Source organism: Anabrus simplex, chromosome 10 (assembly GCF_040414725.1).
Source record: "Anabrus simplex isolate iqAnaSimp1 chromosome 10, ASM4041472v1, whole genome shotgun sequence".
Taxonomy (NCBI): Eukaryota; Metazoa; Arthropoda; class Insecta; order Orthoptera; family Tettigoniidae; genus Anabrus; species Anabrus simplex.
The window spans coordinates 2835010-2842291 of record NC_090274.1 but is presented as its reverse complement, the minus strand read 5'-3'; positions in this window follow the sequence as shown (position 1 = coordinate 2842291).

Here is a 7282-nt window from a genome sequence, read left to right as displayed (position 1 = left end):
CCCGGTTTATAATCTTAATGAGATATCGGAGGATATCAATATACTTTTCGAGGAGTTAATAAATTCTTTTCACGAAGGCGCGTGAGTAATACGTCACCTCACGCCTCTCCCCTTACGTCAAACTCCTCTCAACCTCCCCTCACAGTTTTTGTTTTGAACAACAATTTTAACATATGATTTTAAATGGACTTCATGCTTCATATCATGTTCACGCTGCACCATTTTAACATTGAAGATTGACAAGACGCTATCACGCCGCATCACAGGATACAAAGACTTTGCATTCACTTATTTTAATGTGTCCTCGCCTTATTTTTAATGTTATGTATTTGTATTGGTGACTGAAGATGTCCTATAAGAGGACCAAACATGTTTCATGAGTGTAATTGAATGTAGTCTTTTTAATAAAGACAATTACAGTATTGTAAAGGTGGAATTATAAAATCTAAATTTTCACAAGTTGATACTTTGACAATACGGGCTCTAATATGAAATTTATAATGTGGAGCTCTTCTTCTTTCTCTCAATTCTTCCCAACCCAAACTTTGAAACGCTAAGAATAAACATGATCTTTAGGGAGGGTCCTGAGACTCTTATTGCTGCCTCAGTAATCGTTGATAGGGAACTCTTCTTTAATTGAAATTTCGTCCAAATATATCAGCCGTAAATGTTGGTTATTTTTCTCGCACCCACTAATGGTATAATGGTGATGTGTTTCATTCAGAAGGATTCTCTAGTTGTTCAGTAATCAGAAATGAAGCCAGTCAACTCTCAATGTTTATCATAAAGAACACTTGTTCGGTTTGGAATGTTACATTGTTCCTAGCAACCTTATCACTGCAGACTTGCCCAACATTGATATTGGAGTAAACCATGGGTAATTGTTTGTAAACAAGATAATACAACATAGTTTTATGGTCATGGTTTTCTGTGCCAACGTAAAGAAATACTGTTAATCTTCCTACTACAAAACAGAAAAAGTAACTCGGTTGTTTGGAGATCGGGAATGTTGAGATGCTACAGGTAATGAAGTCTTATTTTCCTTGAAAGAATGAAGAAGGCTATTAAAGCACACCACAACGTTTCAAGAACTTTTGTCGTTGGAATTGATGGTAAGCTTAGATTAGGAAAATAAACATTGCCAATAGGATGTTGTTTAAAAATGACCAAAATTTGCTTAGTTTGACAGAAATCCAATCTATACACATGGCCTGCACAACTGGTTGACATCACGCTGCCCAGGTCTATTTCATTCTTGCCATGCGGTTACGTCACTGCCTTCCTCATAGCAGTAGCAGCCCTCCGTCTGTGCAGACTGACAGACTGGCTGCTGAAACCTGCAGTAAGTTCGTCAGTGCATATCTGAGTGAACAGCTATTTTCTAGAATGAAATTAGGCGAAAGCCAGGTCTGCTCTTCCACGTCAGAAGTTCAGCCAGTATGCAGGACCTGATTGCAAACATGGCATAAAATTCACCTGACAAAAATATGTCTGACAACTCAAAGCCATGCCAGATAAGTGAAAAATTCATCAATATTGAATTTACATGTCGTTTGGCATTTTATTTATTCCTTTGGGTTGTTACAGATCCGTTACAAAATACTTTGTTATTTAAGGTAACGATTGTTACAGATCCATCAAATGTATATTTAAACATATGTTAATAATTTTTCATAATGTTCAGTGTATTGCTTAAATATTAATTACGTTTGTATTCGCATGAGTTCTACGCTGAGTTTAACAGGAATAAATTGTCATGGTCTTACAAGCCAGTATTGTAATTCATGGCTAATGTACCTCCTGGGAACAGCAAGGAGACGTTTGCTCGTGGCAGTTGGCGATCTCCTTTGTTTCTTCCGTGCCAGCTCTCATAGTGTGGTTCAGTTGTGCAGGCCTGACATACATAGTGTGGAGAGAGGGCGAGGAATGGCTCGAAAACCAAAAATGAGATTTTGATGCTAGAAGATGCTCCAAACCTTGGGGCAGATTATGCAACCATCTTCGAAGGACCTGGAGATACGTTACTTGTGGTTTTGAACATTTTCAGTGTTATGATACTCTTAAGCATAGGCCTATTATCTAGTAAAGTGCAACCACTGTAGGATGGAAAATGTTCGTTTAGGTATTGAGAAGTGATGAGACGATGCACTTAACTTCAGGGCCTTCTTTCAGTGTAAATTACTCATCTGGATTCTTTAGGTTGACAATATTGCATCTGTGTACAGGATGACCAAATTTTGAAGAAAGAAAACCAACATAACCAAACTAGTTCAGATACGCAATGTGTATTATATCATCATCCCACTCGATCCTCAAGTTTCAAATTGAATTTATACATTTCTTTTAGCATTATTAATGAAAATGTCTTTATAATCCTTTGAATATGTTCAGAATATTTGCGCGTCCCGAGGAAGCTTTTTGGGACACAAGGATTGTCCTGTTAAAATTACTCTGGTCATTCAATCTGTGTATGATACGTAACTTTATCAGTAGGTCAAAATTTCCAGGGTTCTTTGTTTTGTCAAACTAAGGGTTCCTGAAATATAACTAGTAGAGCTCGTATAAATTGGAACATGCACAGTTTTTCATTTAAAATAAACAGTACACTGCAGACTAAGTTGGTAGTGTTATGTAGGGAGCAGTAGTACCCAATCAAAATCTGTAGTGGAGTGCTGTATGTTTGTAGTTATGATTATTTTCACATTGCTGTTTACTGTCATTTCTGTGTGAGAAAATCTTGATATGCTCCAGGTATTGGAGACTGCTTTTAGACATGCAAATGATTTTTATGAAAAGGCCATTTTTATGCTCTCCTTTTAACATCCTTTGGAAATAATTTTTGGACTGGAGTACAGCGGAAAAGTAAGCTAGGGAATATCACAGTTGAGAAGTCTGCTTGTAAGATGTCTGAAGGCAAACAGTAGCTGTAAAATGGTGCAGATAGATGCAGTGCAAGTTAGAATAATTGAAGAATTGATTCCAGAATTCAGACAAGGCCAAAACTAGATTTGTAGTGGCTGTTGTAGTTTCTTCAATTAAGCAGACAGCTTGTGAGATATGTAGCAGTGAAATTGGGTGGTTTCTAAGCAATCAAGTCCTGTGCTTTTGCTCTAAGAACCAGAAAGCAAGGAAGTATTCTTTCCCATTTGACCTGAAGATAATCGCCCACAGTGATTTCTTTGGCATTGCAAATGTTGTGGAACCTTTGTTTCATAAACTCATAACTTCCTTTAAAACTGTGACAAGTAGATACACGAAATACTACAATTTAAACATGTGAAATAGTGACAGAGGAGAGTATGAAGACTGGATAGCCCGATTCGTGAAGACGAAGCGGAAATGGCAGGGGAGCGTATTTGGCTACAGCATCCAATAATTTGTCACGGAACATAATAAAATGCAATCTCTAGTGCAAGATAGTGAGGCTTTATTACTTTAAAAAAATATTTTAATTCTAACAAAGTTTGATTTACAGTAGGTACTAACTTCCCATATATACCTTGCACCCCAATTTTTAAGGTAGAATTTTCAGAAAAATATGGTATTTCTATGCTTGACACTAGAAGCTACGCTTCTTTCTGCAGTTCTAGAAAATTTACAGTTTTGTACTGCCTTGTTTTTGAAATCAGTCCTTCAATTCTTGCAAGAGATAGTCGTGAAAATATCAAGCATCTGCAGTTGCTGTCTTGGAAAGTTAAAAATTGCTCTGTCCATGAAGATTTGGATCAGTTTTTGAATAGCACTTCTCAGTTTAGTTTGAAATAATTGCACTAGACATATTTGTTCAATGCATGCAGTGGAAAATGTGTCATTGTTTTGTGAATTCCAGTGCAAATGTCTTTGTAAAAGGCACGTGTGAAGATCACAGAAGTGCATGTGCATGGTACTGACTACAATCTGTTTGTGAATTTTCACGTGCAGGTGCCCTTAAAAATCTATAATTTAAAATACTCCACATTTTTGGAAAAAAACGTGATTTCCTAGTGTGAAGTAGATTTACTGGAGGGCACCTGGATGTGGTTCATATCCAGACTTCACTCACGTTTTAACATCAATTGGGCAAAATATGTGGATAATATCATAGCAATGAATCACATGAAAAATTTACATTTCTGTTACATCGTAATGTACAATATTGCTTTATGAGTCTTAACTTTATTGTGTGCATTTAGTAATACTAGTACCTGCAGTAAAGACTTAAAGTAAATGGGCTGTCAGAAAGAAGATATTTTTCCCCTCGAATATTTGGAGGTGGTTTGTGCCATATTACTTATATTGTTTGGGGAAAATGTACTTTTTGTAAGTCTTCCGTGTAGCTTTTAGGCAATTAAAAAATGTACTAAGCTGTTATGGCTCCTGAGAAAAGTGTACTGAAGTGTAATGTTAGTTGACACGTTTGTGCAGTTTGAATTGAGAAAAATTTACTCTGTTTGTGACTTTTCACATACAGGTGCCCTTAAAAAACTATTATTAAAATACTCCACATTTTTGGAAAAAAACGTGATTTCCTAGTGTGAAGTAGATTTACTTTTGAAACATACTGTACTTGTTTCTTTCACAGAAAACTGAAGTGACGTCCCTTTGTTGGGAAGTATTAGCTTCATGTTATCTGTACGTCCTTACCTACCTTACTTGAAGATACGAGGGTCTTTTCATAACTCTGTGATATCTTCTAATGAAGCAGCAGTCTACTTTTCAGTGCTAACACCAAGTTGGGTCTGGATACAGGAGCTGGTGGCGAGGGGTAAATAGAAAGCATTGTTTTATTATGGACAGAACAAACTCAAGGCTTGTTGTCAAATTCAGTAACTGTCAACATAGAAATACGCGGCTGCCCTGTCCAGCTCCTGTCTTCTGTTGCGGTCAGTGGCTCTTATTCGAGTGGATCCGAGATGTCCACTCTGCCACAGTTTGACGGTTGCTACACGTCGGCAGTTTGATCGCCCAGCAATTCTCGTAGTTACGCTGCCAAAGAGTGCTGCAGTTTTGACACGTGTCCACTGTTCAGTCCTGGAGCACACCTGGTACCACAAGAACTGTTTCGTGCGTTGTTGTCGAGCCACCAAAACACGTCCGTTGGTGGCATCGAGTGGAGTTACACATATTTTCAAATATGTATACTGGATTTACTGTGTGCTAATTTGTTCAGAAGCTACAGTATAAATGGCTTATGAAGTGACCACTGTATTTGTTTAAAATGAAAATAAACCATTTATATGCTGTCTTAATAGTTTGGGCTCTCTAGTTTGGTATTTTCAAATGATGCTATTCGCGTTAAAATGTGGTTGTATGTCTCCCATTCGTAGATGTTGATTGTTCTGTAAAGCTGATCATCTCCTTAGGTGCAAACTTTTCCCCTACAACATTAATACCGGTACTAATCAACGTTGTACATTTCATTGATTGTACCTTTCATCATTCTATGCTTTTGTATTCACTCTCCACTTGACACCATGTGATGGTAGATGGTTATAAATTGACAGCTAGGCAGGTTCTTCAGCAGTGTGCTATAATGTTTCTTTTTAAAGTTGCATTAAAAGGACTATTTTATGAATACATCATCTGGTTAGATTGACACTTCATAAAAATTCTGTTATTGGCTGCATTGAATTCATAACATAAATGTAACTTCTTATAAAAAATTATTTTATTTCATGAACTTGGAAAAGGTAGTGATAATTTTTTTTCTTCCTGTAACAGTCATTCACCTTGAGCAAATCTATTTTATGTTATGATATATTTAATTAAAAACCAGTTTAAATCAATGGGTTTTTGATGCAGATTGTGTGCAAGTGCACTGCTAGTTAAATTAAGCACAGTCAACCGTTCTGTTTGTTGTTGAGCCTTGTGACGTTATTTCTTCTCTCTTTTAATATCCCATCCCTGACGAGGTGTGAGATAGAGACGTAGGCTGGTGATCTCCTTGCTCAAAATATGCGCAGGGAATTGAAGGTAGCTTTCAGTCACACGGGAAGATAGCCGTTAGTTATTTTCCCTGTCCATGCTACTTGTAATATCCTCCACCAATACCACATCTACAGCCTCGGTGATCAGAGCCTCACAGCCGTACTCAAGCCGGAATTACTCGGCCTAGTAGCGAGTGAGTGATTAGAGCGAGACAGCGGATAGAAACGCGCCCCAACTGCCCACTCACCTTCGTGCTTCACTCGGTCAATGTTATCAGTCAAGTCAGTTGTGTAGGACTGTTCTTGTGTTGTCGGCGCCCTTTGATTCCGTTTCTTCAGTAACCTGAAATTACTTTTGCTTAAATAGCAGCTCGCAAAACAGTGTCTGGTTTTTGAATTTTTGGAGTTATTGTTTCAAGCAAAAAATACACTCGTGTAACCCTAATCTCATAAAAGATCTTATTTATTCTTTGAGATCTTCAGTTTAAGATTCCCTTAAAACAGTGTTGCAGTTCCTCCTTTATTATCTTTTCTTAATAGCCAGGGTCTTGTCCATAATCGTTTTCTATTATTACTGATTTTATCTTCGATTTCCTCTATTGTGCCAGGCTGAGTGGCTCAGACAGTTAAGGCACTGGCCTTCCGACCCCAACTTGGCAGGTTCTATCCTGGTTCAGTCCAGTGGTATTGGACGTGCTCAAATACCTCAGCCTTGTGTCTGTAGATTTATTGGCAATTAAAGAAGTCCTGCAGGACAAAATTCCAGCACCTCGGCGTCTCTGAAAACAGTCAAAGTAGTTAGTGAGGTGTAGAAAAATAAAATGATTATCCTCTATTATGGCAGGTATGATCAAGTGCAGTAGTGTTTTAAAACTCTAACTTTTCTCATTTTCCTCCTTCACAGAATCTTGTTACTGTACCCTTAAAACATTTCAATTCACTGATTCGTCCACCATCTCTTCCTCATGTGATCACATCTGTTCCTCAGTAAATTACTCGGTCCATTACCGGTAGGTGTAATTTCGGGTTCAAAGATGGAATAGACTGGAGATTCCATCAGTTGATTCTTCATAGTTCTTGACAGATCTTAGCGAGTTTAACCTTGGCCACTCGATCCAGAACAATACGTCTGTTAATCTCCTTTCCACAGTCTCCTGTGTTGCTGATAATTAAACTCAAGTATACATTCTGTAAGTTGGATTTGTACTCATCGATCAGTTACCATTAGTTTCCTAATTGTGCAATTGATAGTAGTTGGAAAATGGTGAGATATGTCCGTTCGCACTACACACAGACTCTTGGAATCACTGAGATTGTTTGTTGACATTTAATTGCTGCTGTACTTTTCTGACTTGCCTCATTTCAATCAGTTTTCA